Below are 14401 nucleotides of genomic sequence, written 5' to 3' on the forward strand. Positions count from 1 at the left end.
GCGGGGGTGAAAGCGCCGAATCCTAGCCACTAGACCACCAGGGAGGAGATGCTCTTGTGAGCCTGCCTTGCTCACTTCCTTATTGTGACTAAGCTAACTCCACTGTATAGATTGCCCATAAAGTACGAGTGGGGAAAAGTTAGGTGTCACACAGTGTGTTTGTCATAAGCAATTACCTTTATCCTCCTGCAAAAGCCTTTTTACTCTGCAATCACCTCTTGCTGGACAGCCTGCGCTGGAGCAGCCAGCATGAAAAGGGAGCTGAGTAAGGCAGGGCCTAGGGTCTCACCAGGGTGGCCGAGTTGTTAAGGCGTTGGACTTAAGATCCAATGGACAGTTGTCCGCATGGGTTCGAGCCCCATCCCTGTTATGGGTTTTCAGCGGGTGTGTAGGAACTTGCAAATGCTTTTGTAAAGCATTTTCCTCTGCCCTCCTCACCCTCCCAGTGCCCTTCCTTAACAGTCCCAATTCACGTCTCAGCTGTGGGGTCTGCTGCTACTCTGCACTTAGCATGGATGCTTCCCAAAGCAATGCAGTGCCACCTACGCAGAGCCCCTGCTTAGAGAAATACACCTCCTATGTCTTTTCCCACTGAAGGGAGCAGGAGGAAGTACTTGCTTCCTGGGGAACATGGGCCTGCCACTGGAATTTGTTAACCCGCCTCTTGCGGATTTCTCCCCTTTCTTTGATTTACACCTGCAGGCTCTCCCTTGCCATCGGAGCAGGATCTGCTGATGCAGGCCCGGCTGGATCAAATGTGCAAAGGCTTGTCCCCAGGCCTCGGGAAAAAATTGAGCAGAGATTCCCGCCTCCGCCTCCTCTTGCCTTCCGAACGGGCTTCCAAACGGGCAATGCCCTGACGGGTCCCCCACACCCCATCCTGCCCATGCCCACACCCCTGTATATGAGGGTGACCCATGTCCCTCACCCTCCATGCTCGAACGGAAGACACGTGTGTCCTGAGGGGAGCGCCAGACAGGCATTTCTCCGGCCAGGCAGACCCCTGCAGCACCCGTTAGGCTCCAAAGCCTGTACATTCCCAAGATGCCACTGGTCACTATGCAAATCAGACAGCCCTGGCCACACCCTCTCCGCCGCTGGGCTCTGCTGCTTTCGGTACGTGCAGCTCAGCTTTTTCTTACCCTGAACCAGACTTCCGTTTCAGCAAAAAGGTGGGTTGCAGTGGGTCCGGGATGCCATTTGGAGACAAAGCCTGCGGCCCTGTCAAAGATGACTTCCTGCCGCACACCATGTGGTCAGAAGCCTACGAAAAGAAGCGCACCTCGGAATACAGAATCTCACTTCCTCAAGAGCCTTGCACAAGAGATTTTCCTCCCGCCGAGGAAAGCAACTCAAAGGGAACCTTGCGAAAATCAAATTAGGAGCCAGATTGCGGGATGCTAGGCAAACTGTTTGTCAGAAAAGCAAATTCATTTTGAGAAGCCCTGACCTGCGGGAAGGAAAAGCATTCAAGGGCAGAAGAAGGACTGTTCCCTGACCGGGAATCGAACCCGGGCCGCGGCGGTGAGAGCGCCGAATCCTAACCACTAGACCACCAGGGAACCCACAGCCATACAGCAAAAGTTCCTACACTGCTCTCCTAGTGACAAAGCTCATGGGGGCTGAAAGCATATTTTATTCTACAGCGAATATGAATCAGAACTTGAAAAAACACTCATGATTCCACCAGACTGTTTGTCACTTCCAAGCACAGGCCATCCCCTCCCCCGTGCTACTGAACCGACGAATTCCTGTACAATCGGGATCCCCGGGAAATCACAAGAGGGACACCTAGTGGCCGCTGATAGCTCAAAGACAGCTGGTACACCTTCTCACACCTACCTCGTTATTCAGCTTGCTGGAAGAATACATTGCGAATGACCGATTCAAGAGTGCAAGGGAGAAGAGTGCTCCAAAGTAGATGTATACATCGCAGCCGGGTTTTCCAGCAATTTACCTTTCTGATGAGCTGGTACTGCACTTTACGCCCACATAGAGCACCTGACTGGGTGGGGGACTGCGTGCGCATGAAGGTGGCTGAGGGCAATGGGAGCAAAGCAACCTGGGACACAGGGGACCCAGCCCCTTTCCTCTGCTTTCGTCTATAGGTCGGGGTGCCTTTTTAAGGACCTTCGATTAAAAAAAGCTGAGCTGCGTGGACAAATTACGCACGTCTACGTCTTAGAGGGATCTTCCCTGACCGGGAATCGAACCCGGGCCGCGGCGGTGAAAGCGCCGAATCCTAGCCACTAGACCACCAGGGAGGAGATGCTCTTGTGAGCCTGCCTTGCTCACTTCCTTATTGTGACTAAGCTAACTCCACTGTATAGATTGCCCATAAAGTACGAGTGGGGAAAAGTTAGGTGTCACACAGTGTGTTTGTCATAAGCAATTACCTTTATCCTCCTGCAAAAGCCTTTTTACTCTGCAATCACCTCTTGCTGGACAGCCTGCGCTGGAGCAGCCAGCATGAAAAGGGAGCTGAGTAAAGCAGGGCCTAGGGTCTCACCAGGGTGGCCGAGTGGTTAAGGCGTTGGACTTAAGATCCAATGGACAGTTGTCCGCATGGGTTCGAGCCCCATCCCTGGTATGGGTTATCAGCGGGTGTGTAGGAACTTGCAGATGCTTTTTTAAAGCATTTTCCTCTGCCCTCCTCACCCTCCCAGTGCCCTTCCTTAACAGTCCCAATTCACGTCTCAGCTGTAGGGTCTGCTGCTACTCTGCACTTAGCATGGATGCTTCCCAAAGCAATGCAGTGCCACCTACGCAGAGCCCCTGCTTAGAGAAATACACCTCCTATGTCTTTTCCCACTGAAGGGAGCAGGAGGAAGTACTTGCTTCCTGGGGAACATGGGCCTGCCACTGGAATTTGTTAACCCGCCTCTTGCGGATTTCTCCCCTTTCTTTGATTTACACCTGCAGGCTCTCCCTTGCCATCGGAGCAGGATCTGCTGATGCAGGCCCGGCTGGATCAAATGTGCAAAGGCTTGTCCCCAGGCCTCGGGAAAAAATTGAGCAGAGATTCCCGCCTCCGCCTCCTCTTGCCTTCCGAACGGGCTTCCAAACGGGCAATGCCCTGACGGGTCCCCCACACCCCATCCTGCCCATGCCCACACCCCTGTATATGAGGGTGACCCATGTCCCTCACCCTCCATGCTCGAACGGAAGACACGTGTGTCCTGAGGGGAGCGCCAGACAGGCATTTCTCCGGCCAGGCAGACCCCTGCAGCACCCGTTAGGCTCCAAAGCCTGTACGTTCCCAAGATGCCACTGGCCACTATGCAAATCAGACAGCCCTGGCCACACTCTCTCCGCCGCTGGGCTCTGCTGCTTTCGGTACGTGCAGCTCAGCTTTTTCTTACCCTGAACCAGACTTCCGTTTCAGCAAAAAGCTGGGTTGCAGTGGGTCCGGGATGCCATTTGGAGACAAAGCCTGCGGCCCTGTCAAAGATGACTTCCTGCCGCACACCATGTGGTCAGAATCCTACGAAAAGAAGCGCACCTCGGAATACAGAATCTCACTTCCTCAAGAGCCTTGCACAAGAGATTTTCCTCCCGCCGAGGAAAGCAACTCAAAGGGAACCTTGCGAAAATCAGATTAGGAGCCAGATTGCGGGATGCTAGGCAAACTGTTTGTCAGAAAAGCAAATTCATTTTGAGAAGCCCTGACCTGCGGGAAGGAAAAGCATTCAAGGGCAGAAGAAGGACTGTTCCCTGACCGGGAATCGAACCCGGGCCGCGGCGGTGAGAGCGCCGAATCCTAACCACTAGACCACCAGGGAACCCACAGCCATACAGCAAAAGTTCCTACACTGCTCTCCTAGTGACAAAGCTCATGGGGGCTGAAAGCATATTTTATTCTACAGCGAATATGAATCAGAACTTGAAAAAACACTCATGATTCCACCAGACTGTTTGTCACTTCCAAGCACAGGCCATCCCCTCCCCCGTGCTACTGAACCGACGAATTCCTGTACAATCGGGATCCCCGGGAAATCACAAGAGGGACACCTAGTGGCCGCTGATAGCTCAAAGACAGCTGGTACACCTTCTCACACCTACCTCGTTATTCAGCTTGCTGGAAGAATACATTGCGAATGACCGATTCAAGAGTGCAAGGGAGAAGAGTGCTCCAAAGTAGATGTATACATCGCAGCCGGGTTTTCCAGCAATTTACCTTTCTGATGAGCTGGTACTGCACTTTACGCCCACATAGAGCACCTGACTGGGTGGGGGACTGCGTGCGCATGAAGGTGGCTGAGGGTAATGGGAGCAAAGCAACCTGGGACACAGGGGACCCAGCCCCTTTCCTCTGCTTTCGTCTATAGGTCGGGGTGCCTTTTTAAGGACCTTCGATTAAAAAAAGCTGAGCTGCGTGGACAAATTACGCACGTCTACGTCTTAGAGGGATCTTCCCTGACCGGGAATCGAACCCGGGCAGCGGCGGTGAAAGCGCCGAATCCTAGCCACTAGACCACCAGGGAGGAGATGCTCTTGTGATCCTGCCTTGCTCACTTCCTTATTGTGACTAAGCTAACTCCACTGTATAGATTGCCCATAAAGTACGAGTGGGGAAAAGTTAGGTGTCACACAGTGTGTTTGTCATAAGCAATTACCTTTATCCTCCTGCAAAAGCCTTTTTACTCTGCAATCACCTCTTGCTGGACAGCCTGGGCTGGAGCAGCCAGCATGAAAAGGAAGCTGAGTAAGGCAGGGCCTAGGGTCTCACCAGGGTGGCCGAGTGGTTAAGGCGTTGGACTTAAGATCCAATGGACAGTTGTCCGCATGGGTTCGAGCCCCATCCCTGGTATGGGTTTTCAGCGGGTGTGTAGGAACTTGCAGATGCTTTTGTAAAGCATTTTCCTCTGCCCTCCTCACCCTCCCAGTGCCCTTCCTTAACAGTCCCAATTCACGTCTCAGCTGTGGGGTCTGCTGCTACTCTGCACTTAGCATGGATGCTTCCCAAAGCAATGCAGTGCCACCTACGCAGAGCCCCTGCTTAGAGAAATACACCTCCTATGTCTTTTCCCACTGAAGGGAGCAGGAGGAAGTACTTGCTTCCTGGGGAACATGGGCCTGCCACTGGAATTTGTTAACCCGCCTCTTGCGGATTTCTCCCCTTTCTTTGATTTACACCTGCAGGCTCTCCCTTGCCATCGGAGCAGGATCTGCTGATGCAGGCCCGGCAGGATCAAATGTGCAAAGGCTTGTCCCCAGGCCTCGGGAAAAAATTGAGCAGAGATTCCCGCCTCCGCCTCCTCTTGCCTTCCGAACGGGCTTCCAAACGGGCAATGCCCTGACGGGTCCCCCACGCCCCATCCTGCCCATGCCCACACCCCTGTATATGAGGGTGACCCATGTCCCTCACCCTCCATGCTCGAACGGAAGACACGTGTGTCCTGAGGGGAGCGCCAGACAGGTATTTCTCCGGCCAGGCAGACCCCTGCAGCACCCGTTAGGCTCCAAAGCCTGTACATTCCCAAGATGCCACTGGTCACTATGCAAATCAGACAGCCCTGGCCACACCCTCTCCGCCGCTGGGCTCTGCTGCTTTCGGTACGTGCAGCTCAGCTTTTTCTTACCCTGAACCAGACTTCCGTTTCAGCAAAAAGGTGGGTTGCAGTGGGTCCGGGATGCCATTTGGAGACAAAGCCTGCGGCCCTGTCAAAGATGACTTCCTGCCGCACACCATGTGGTCAGAAGCCTACGAAAAGAAGCGCACCTCGGAATACAGAATCTCACTTCCTCAAGAGCCTTGCACAAGAGATTTTCCTCCCGCCGAGGAAAGCAACTCAAAGGGAACCTTGCGAAAATCAAATTAGGAGCCAGATTGCGGGATGCTAGGCAAACTGTTTGTCAGAAAAGCAAATTCATTTTGAGAAGCCCTGACCTGCGGGAAGGAAAAGCATTCAAGGGCAGAAGAAGGACTGTTCCCTGACCGGGAATCGAACCCGGGCCGCGGCGGTGAGAGCGCCGAATCCTAACCACTAGACCACCAGGGAACCCACAGCCATACAGCAAACGTTCCTACACTGCTCTCCTAGTGACAAAGCTCATGGGGGCTGAAAGCATATTTTATTCTACAGCGAATATGAATCAGAACTTGAAAAAACACTCATGATTCCACCAGACTGTTTGTCACTTCCAAGCACAGGCCATCCCCTCCCCCGTGCTACTGAACCGACGAATTCCTGTACAATCGGGATCCCCGGGAAATCACAAGAGGGACACCTAGTGGCCGCTGATAGCTCAAAGACAGCTGGTACACCTTCTCACACCTACCTCGTTATTCAGCTTGCTGGAAGAATACATTGCGAATGACCGATTCAAGAGTGCAAGGGAGAAGAGTGCTCCAAAGTAGATGTATACATCGCAGCCGGGTTTTCCAGCAATTTACCTTTCTGATGAGCTGGTACTGCACTTTACGCCCACATAGAGCACCTGACTGGGTGGGGGACTGCGTGCGCATGAAGGTGGCTGAGGGCAATGGGAGCAAAGCAACCTGGGACACAGGGGACCCAGCCCCTTTCCTCTGCTTTCGTCTATAGGTCGGGGTGCCTTTTTAAGGACCTTCGATTAAAAAAAGCTGAGCTGCGTGGACAAATTACGCACGTCTACGTCTTAGAGGGATCTTCCCTGACCGGGAATCGAACCCGGGCCGCGGCGGTGAAAGCGCCGAATCCTAGCCACTAGACCACCAGGGAGGAGATGCTCTTGTGAGCCTGCCTTGCTCACTTCCTTATTGTGACTAAGCTAACTCCACTGTATAGATTGCCCATAAAGTACGAGTGGGGAAAAGTTAGGTGTCACACAGTGTGTTTGTCATAAGCAATTACCTTTATCCTCCTGCAAAAGCCTTTTTACTCTGCAATCACCTCTTGCTGGACAGCCTGCGCTGGAGCAGCCAGCATGAAAAGGGAGCTGAGTAAGGCAGGGCCTAGGGTCTCACCAGGGTGGCCGAGTGGTTAAGGCGTTGGACTTAAGATCCAATGGACAGTTGTCCGCATGGGTTTGAGCCCCATCCCTGGTATGGGTTTTCAGCGGGTGTGTAGGAACTTGCAGATGCTTTTTTAAAGCATTTTCCTCTGCCCTCCTCACCCTCCCAGTGCCCTTCCTTAACAGTCCCAATTCACGTCTCAGCTGTGGGGTCTGCTGCTACTCTGCACTTAGCATGGATGCTTCCCAAAGCAATGCAGTGCCACCTACGCAGAGCCCCTGCTTAGAGAAATACACCTCCTATGTCTTTTCCCACTGAAGGGAGCAGGAGGAAGTACTTGCTTCCTGGGGAACATGGGCCTGCCACTGGAATTTGTTAACCCGCCTCTTGCGGATTTCTCCCCTTTCTTTGATTTACACCTGCAGGCTCTCCCTTGCCATCGGAGCAGGATCTGCTGATGCAGGCCCGGCTGGATCAAATGTGCAAAGGCTTGTCCCCAGGCCTCGGGAAAAAATTGAGCAGAGATTCCCGCCTCCGCCTCCTCTTGCCTTCCGAACGGGCTTCCAAACGGGCAGTGCCCTGACGGGTCCCCCACACCCCATCCTGCCCATGCCCACACCCCTGTATATGAGGGTGACCCATGTCCCTCACCCTCCATGCTCGAACGGAAGACACGTGTGTCCTGAGGGGAGCGCCAGACAGGCATTTCTCCGGCCAGGCAGACCCCTGCAGCACCCGTTAGGCTCCAAAGCCTGTACATTCCCAAGATGCCACTGGCCACTATGCAAATCAGACAGCCCTGGCCACACCCTCTCCGCCGCTGGGCTCTGCTGCTTTCGGTACGTGCAGCTCAGCTTTTTCTTACCCTGAACCAGACTTCCGTTTCAGCAAAAAGGTGGGTTGCAGTGGGTCCGGGATGCCATTTGGAGACAAAGCCTGCGGCCCTGTCAAAGATGACTTCCTGCCGCACACCATGTGGTCAGAAGCCTACGAAAAGAAGCGCACCTCGGAATACAGAATCTCACTTCCTCAAGAGCCTTGCACAAGAGATTTTCCTCCCGCCGAGGAAAGCAACTCAAAGGGAACCTTGCGAAAATCAAATTAGGAGCCAGATTGCGGGATGCTAGGCAAACTGTTTGTCAGAAAAGCAAATTCATTTTGAGAAGCCCTGACCTGCGGGAAGGAAAAGCATTCAAGGGCAGAAGAAGGACTGTTCCCTGACCGGGAATCGAACCCGGGCCGCGGCGGTGAGAGCGCCGAATCCTAACCACTAGACCACCAGGGAACCCACAGCCATACAGCAAAAGTTCCTACACTGCTCTCCTAGTGACAAAGCTCATGGGGGCTGAAAGCATATTTTATTCTACAGCGAATATGAATCAGAACTTGAAAAAACACTCATGATTCCACCAGACTGTTTGTCACTTCCAAGCACAGGCCATCCCCTCCCCCGTGCTACTGAACCGACGAATTCCTGTACAATCGGGATCCCCGGGAAATCACAAGAGGGACACCTAGTGGCCGCTGATAGCTCAAAGACAGCTGGTACACCTTCTCACACCTACCTCGTTATTCAGCTTGCTGGAAGAATACATTGCGAATGACCGATTCAAGAGTGCAAGGGAGAAGAGTGCTCCAAAGTAGATGTATACATCGCAGCCGGGTTTTCCAGCAATTTACCTTTCTGATGAGCTGGTACTGCACTTTACGCCCACATAGAGCACCTGACTGGGTGGGGGACTGCGTGCGCATGAAGGTGGCTGAGGGCAATGGGAGCAAAGCAACCTGGGACACAGGGGACCCAGCCCCTTTCCTCTGCTTTCGTCTATAGGTCGGGGTGCCTTTTTAAGGACCTTCGATTAAAAAAAGCTGAGCTGCGTGGACAAATTACGCACGTCTACGTCTTAGAGGGATCTTCCCTGACCGGGAATCGAACCCGGGCCGCGGCGGTGAAAGCGCCGAATCCTAGCCACTAGACCACCAGGGAGGAGATGCTCTTGTGAGCCTGCCTTGCTCACTTCCTTATTGTGACTAAGCTAACTCCACTGTATAGATTGCCCATAAAGTACGAGTGGGGAAAAGTTAGGTGTCACACAGTGTGTTTGTCATAAGCAATTACCTTTATCCTCCTGCAAAAGCCTTTTTACTCTGCAATCACCTCTTGCTGGACAGCCTGCGCTGGAGCAGCCAGCATGAAAAGGGAGCTGAGTAAGGCAGGGCCTAGGGTCTCACCAGGGTGGCCGAGTGGTTAAGGCGTTGGACTTAAGATCCAATGGACAGTTGTCCGCATGGGTTCGAGCCCCATCCCTGGTATGGGTTTTCAGCGGGTGTGTAGGAACTTGCAGATGCTTTTTTAAAGCATTTTCCTCTGCCCTCCTCACCCTCCCAGTGCCCTTCCTTAACAGTCCCAATTCACGTCTCAGCTGTGGGGTCTGCTGCTACTCTGCACTTAGCATGGATGCTTCCCAAAGCAATGCAGTGCCACCTACGCAGAGCCCCTGCTTAGAGAAATACACCTCCTATGTCTTTTCCCACTGAAGGGAGCAGGAGGAAGTACTTGCTTCCTGGGGAACATGGGCCTGCCACTGGAATTTGTTAACCCGCCTCTTGCGGATTTCTCCCCTTTCTTTGATTTACACCTGCAGGCTCTCCCTTGCCATCGGAGCAGGATCTGCTGATGCAGGCCCGGCTGGATCAAATGTGCAAAGGCTTGTCCCCAGGCCTCGGGAAAAAATTGAGCAGAGATTCCCGCCTCCGCCTCCTCTTGCCTTCCGAACGGGCTTCCAAACGGGCAATACCCTGACGGGTCCCCCACGCCCCATCCTGCCCATGCCCACACCCCTGTATATGAGGGTGACCCATGTCCCTCACCCTCCATGCTCGAACGGAAGACACGTGTGTCCTGAGGGGAGCGCCAGACAGGCATTTCTCCGGCCAGGCAGACCCCTGCAGCACCCGTTAAGCTCCAAAGCCTGTACATTCCCAAGATGCCACTGGTCACTATGCAAATCAGACAGCCCTGGCCACACCCTCTCCACCGCTGGGCTCTGCTGCTTTCGGTACGTGCAGCTCAGCTTTTTCTTACCCTGAACCAGACTTCCGTTTCAGCAAAAAGGTGGGTTGCAGTGGGTCCGGGATGCCATTTGGAGACAAAGCCTGCGGCCCTGTCAAAGATGACTTCCTGCCGCACACCATGTGGTCAGAAGCCTACGAAAAGAAGCGCACCTCGGAATACAGAATCTCACTTCCTCAAGAGCCTTGCACAAGAGATTTTCCTCCCGCCGAGGAAAGCAACTCAAAGGGAACCTTGCGAAAATCAAATTAGGAGCCAGATTGCGGGATGCTAGACAAACTGTTTGTCAGAAAAGCAAATTCATTTTGAGAAGCCCTGACCTGCGGGAAGGAAAAGCATTCAAGGGCAGAAGAAGGACTGTTCCCTGACCGGGAATCGAACCCGGGCCGCGGCGGTGAGAGCGTCGAATCCTAACCACTAGACCACCAGGGAACCCACAGCCATACAGCAAAAGTTCCTACACTGCTCTCCTAGTGACAAAGCTCATGGGGGCTGAAAGCATATTTTATTCTACAGCGAATATGAATCAGAACTTGAAAAAACACTTATGATTCCACCAGACTGTTTGTCACTTCCAAGCACAGGCCATCCCCTCCCCCGTGCTACTGAACCGACGAATTCCTGTACAATCGGGATCCCCGGGAAATCACAAGAGGGACACCTAGTGGCCGCTGATAGCTCAAAGACAGCTGGTACACCTTCTCACACCTACCTCGTTATTCAGCTTGCTGGAAGAATACATTGCGAATGACCGATTTAAGAGTGCAAGGGAGAAGAGTGCTCCAAAGTAGATGTATACATCGCAGCCGGGTTTTCCAGCAATTTACCTTTCTGATGAGCTGGTACTGCACTTTACGCCCACATAGAGCACCTGACTGGGTGGGGGACTGCGTGCGCATGAAGGTGGCTGAGGGCAATGGGAGCAAAGCAACCTGGGACACAGGGGACCCAGCCCCTTTCCTCTGCTTTCGTCTATAGGTCGGGGTGCCTTTTTAAGGACCTTGGATTAAAAAAAGCTGAGCTGCGTGGACAAATTACGCACGTCTACGTCTTAGAGGGATCTTCCCTGACCGGGAATCGAACCCGGGCCGCGGGGGTGAAAGCGCCGAATCCTAGCCACTAGACCACCAGAGAGGAGATGCTTTTGTGAGCCTGCCTTGCTCACTTCCTTATTGTGACTAAGCTAACTCCACTGTATAGATTGCCCATAAAGTACGAGTGGGGAAAAGTTAGGTGTCACACAGTGTGTTTGTCATAAGCAATTACCTTTATCCTCCTGCAAAAGCCTTTTTACTCTGCAATCACCTCTTGCTGGACAGCCTGCGCTGGAGCAGCCAGCATGAAAAGGGAGCTGAGTAAGGCAGGGCCTAGGGTCTCACCAGGGTGGCCGAGTTGTTAAGGCGTTGGACTTAAGATCCAATGGACAGTTGTCCGCATGGGTTCGAGCCCCATCCCTGGTATGGGTTTTCAGCGGGTGTGTAGGAACTTGCAAATGCTTTTGTAAAGCATTTTCCTCTGCCCTCCTCACCCTCCCAGTGCCCTTCCTTAACAGTCCCAATTCACGTCTCAGCTGTGGGGTCTGCTGCTACTCTGCACTTAGCATGGATGCTTCCCAAAGCAATGCAGTGCCACCTACGCAGAGCCCCTGCTTAGAGAAATACACCTCCTATGTCTTTTCCCACTGAAGGGAGCAGGAGGAAGTACTTGCTTCCTGGGGAACATGGGCCTGCCACTGGAATTTGTTAACCCGCCTCTTGCGGATTTCTCCCCTTTCTTTGATTTACACCTGCAGGCTCTCCCTTGCCATCGGAGCAGGATCTGCTGATGCAGGCCCGGCTGGATCAAATGTGCAAAGGCTTGTCCCCAGGCCTCGGGAAAAAATTGAGCAGAGATTCCCGCCTCCGCCTCCTCTTGCCTTCCGAACGGGCTTCCAAACGGGCAGTGCCCTGACGGGTCCCCCACACCCCATCCTGCCCATGCCCACACCCCTGTATATGAGGGTGACCCATGTCCCTCACCCTCCATGCTCGAACGGAAGACACGTGTGTCCTGAGGGGAGCGCCAGACAGGCATTTCTCCGGCCAGGCAGACCCCTGCAGCACCCGTTAGGCTCCAAAGCCTGTACATTCCCAAGATGCCACTGGCCACTATGCAAATCAGACAGCCCTGGCCACACCCTCTCCGCCGCTGGGCTCTGCTGCTTTCGGTACGTGCAGCTCAGCTTTTTCTTACCCTGAACCAGACTTCCGTTTCAGCAAAAAGGTGGGTTGCAGTGGGTCCGGGATGCCATTTGGAGACAAAGCCTGCGGCCCTGTCAAAGATGACTTCCTGCCGCACACCATGTGGTCAGAAGCCTACGAAAAGAAGCGCACCTCGGAATACAGAATCTCACTTCCTCAAGAGCCTTGCACAAGAGATTTTCCTCCCGCCGAGGAAAGCAACTCAAAGGGAACCTTGCGAAAATCAAATTAGGAGCCAGATTGCGGGATGCTAGGCAAACTGTTTGTCAGAAAAGCAAATTCATTTTGAGAAGCCCTGACCTGCGGGAAGGAAAAGCATTCAAGGGCAGAAGAAGGACTGTTCCCTGACCGGGAATCGAACCCGGGCCGCGGCGGTGAGAGCGCCGAATCCTAACCACTAGACCACCAGGGAACCCACAGCCATACAGCAAAAGTTCCTACACTGCTCTCCTAGTGACAAAGCTCATGGGGGCTGAAAGCATATTTTATTCTACAGCGAATATGAATCAGAACTTGAAAAAACACTCATGATTCCACCAGACTGTTTGTCACTTCCAAGCACAGGCCATCCCCTCCCCCGTGCTACTGAACCGACGAATTCCTGTACAATCGGGATCCCCGGGAAATCACAAGAGGGACACCTAGTGGCCGCTGATAGCTCAAAGACAGCTGGTACACCTTCTCACACCTACCTCGTTATTCAGCTTGCTGGAAGAATACATTGCGAATGACCGATTCAAGAGTGCAAGGGAGAAGAGTGCTCCAAAGTAGATGTATACATCGCAGCCGGGTTTTCCAGCAATTTACCTTTCTGATGAGCTGGTACTGCACTTTACGCCCACATAGAGCACCTGACTGGGTGGGGGACTGCGTGCGCATGAAGGTGGCTGAGGGCAATGGGAGCAAAGCAACCTGGGACACAGGGGACCCAGCCCCTTTCCTCTGCTTTCGTCTATAGGTCGGGGTGCCTTTTTAAGGACCTTCGATTAAAAAAAGCTGAGCTGCGTGGACAAATTACGCACGTCTACGTCTTAGAGGGATCTTCCCTGACCGGGAATCGAACCCGGGCCGCGGCGGTGAAAGCGCCGAATCCTAGCCACTAGACCACCAGGGAGGAGATGCTCTTGTGAGCCTGCCTTGCTCACTTCCTTATTGTGACTAAGCTAACTCCACTGTATAGATTGCCCATAAAGTACGAGTGGGGAAAAGTTAGGTGTCACACAGTGTGTTTGTCATAAGCAATTACCTTTATCCTCCTGCAAAAGCCTTTTTACTCTGCAATCACCTCTTGCTGGACAGCCTGCGCTGGAGCAGCCAGCATGAAAAGGGAGCTGAGTAAGGCAGGGCCTAGGGTCTCACCAGGGTGGCCGAGTGGTTAAGGCGTTGGACTTAAGATCCAATGGACAGTTGTCCGCATGGGTTCGAGCCCCATCCCTGGTATGGGTTTTCAGCGGGTGTGTAGGAACTTGCAGATGCTTTTTTAAAGCATTTTCCTCTGCCCTCCTCACCCTCCCAGTGCCCTTCCTTAACAGTCCCAATTCACGTCTCAGCTGTGGGGTCTGCTGCTACTCTGCACTTAGCATGGATGCTTCCCAAAGCAATGCAGTGCCACCTACGCAGAGCCCCTGCTTAGAGAAATACACCTCCTATGTCTTTTCCCACTGAAGGGAGCAGGAGGAAGTACTTGCTTCCTGGGGAACATGGGCCTGCCACTGGAATTTGTTAACCCGCCTCTTGCGGATTTCTCCCCTTTCTTTGATTTACACCTGCAGGCTCTCCCTTGCCATCGGAGCAGGATCTGCTGATGCAGGCCCGGCTGGATCAAATGTGCAAAGGCTTGTCCCCAGGCCTCGGGAAAAAATTGAGCAGAGATTCCCGCCTCCGCCTCCTCTTGCCTTCCGAACGGGCTTCCAAACGGGCAATACCCTGACGGGTCCCCCACGCCCCATCCTGCCCATGCCCACACCCCTGTATATGAGGGTGACCCATGTCCCTCACCCTCCATGCTCGAACGGAAGACACGTGTGTCCTGAGGGGAGCGCCAGACAGGCATTTCTCCGGCCAGGCAGACCCCTGCAGCACCCGTTAAGCTCCAAAGCCTGTACATTCCCAAGATGCCACTGGTCACTATGCAAATCAGACAGCCCTGGC

At 53.4% G+C, this 14401-nt stretch overlaps 9 non-coding genes across 9 annotated transcripts; all 9 read right to left on the reverse strand.

The window, feature by feature from the left end:
- Positions 1–1490: 1490 nt before the first annotated feature.
- On the reverse strand, positions 1491–1562 carry TRNAE-CUC (transfer RNA glutamic acid (anticodon CUC)). The gene has a single exon. It is a non-coding gene; the product is annotated as a tRNA-Glu (tRNA).
- Positions 1563–2192: 630 nt separating this feature from the next.
- On the reverse strand, positions 2193–2264 carry TRNAE-UUC (transfer RNA glutamic acid (anticodon UUC)). Its single transcript has one exon. It is a non-coding gene; the product is annotated as a tRNA-Glu (tRNA).
- A 1446-nt stretch (positions 2265–3710) lies between these two features.
- TRNAE-CUC (transfer RNA glutamic acid (anticodon CUC)) lies at positions 3711–3782 on the reverse strand. Its single transcript has one exon. It is a non-coding gene; the product is annotated as a tRNA-Glu (tRNA).
- A 2148-nt stretch (positions 3783–5930) lies between these two features.
- On the reverse strand, positions 5931–6002 carry TRNAE-CUC (transfer RNA glutamic acid (anticodon CUC)). The gene has a single exon. It is a non-coding gene; the product is annotated as a tRNA-Glu (tRNA).
- A 630-nt stretch (positions 6003–6632) lies between these two features.
- TRNAE-UUC (transfer RNA glutamic acid (anticodon UUC)) lies at positions 6633–6704 on the reverse strand. Its single transcript has one exon. It is a non-coding gene; the product is annotated as a tRNA-Glu (tRNA).
- Positions 6705–8150: 1446 nt separating this feature from the next.
- Positions 8151–8222, reverse strand: TRNAE-CUC (transfer RNA glutamic acid (anticodon CUC)). The gene has a single exon. It is a non-coding gene; the product is annotated as a tRNA-Glu (tRNA).
- Positions 8223–8852: 630 nt separating this feature from the next.
- Positions 8853–8924, reverse strand: TRNAE-UUC (transfer RNA glutamic acid (anticodon UUC)). Its single transcript has one exon. It is a non-coding gene; the product is annotated as a tRNA-Glu (tRNA).
- A 3666-nt stretch (positions 8925–12590) lies between these two features.
- TRNAE-CUC (transfer RNA glutamic acid (anticodon CUC)) lies at positions 12591–12662 on the reverse strand. The gene has a single exon. It is a non-coding gene; the product is annotated as a tRNA-Glu (tRNA).
- A 630-nt stretch (positions 12663–13292) lies between these two features.
- On the reverse strand, positions 13293–13364 carry TRNAE-UUC (transfer RNA glutamic acid (anticodon UUC)). Its single transcript has one exon. It is a non-coding gene; the product is annotated as a tRNA-Glu (tRNA).
- Between the last annotated feature and the right edge of the window lie 1037 nt (positions 13365–14401).

The sequence above is a fragment of the Triturus cristatus genome, chromosome 5_2 (genome assembly GCF_964204655.1).
Source record: "Triturus cristatus chromosome 5_2, aTriCri1.1, whole genome shotgun sequence".
NCBI lineage: Eukaryota > Metazoa > Chordata > Amphibia > Caudata > Salamandridae > Triturus > Triturus cristatus.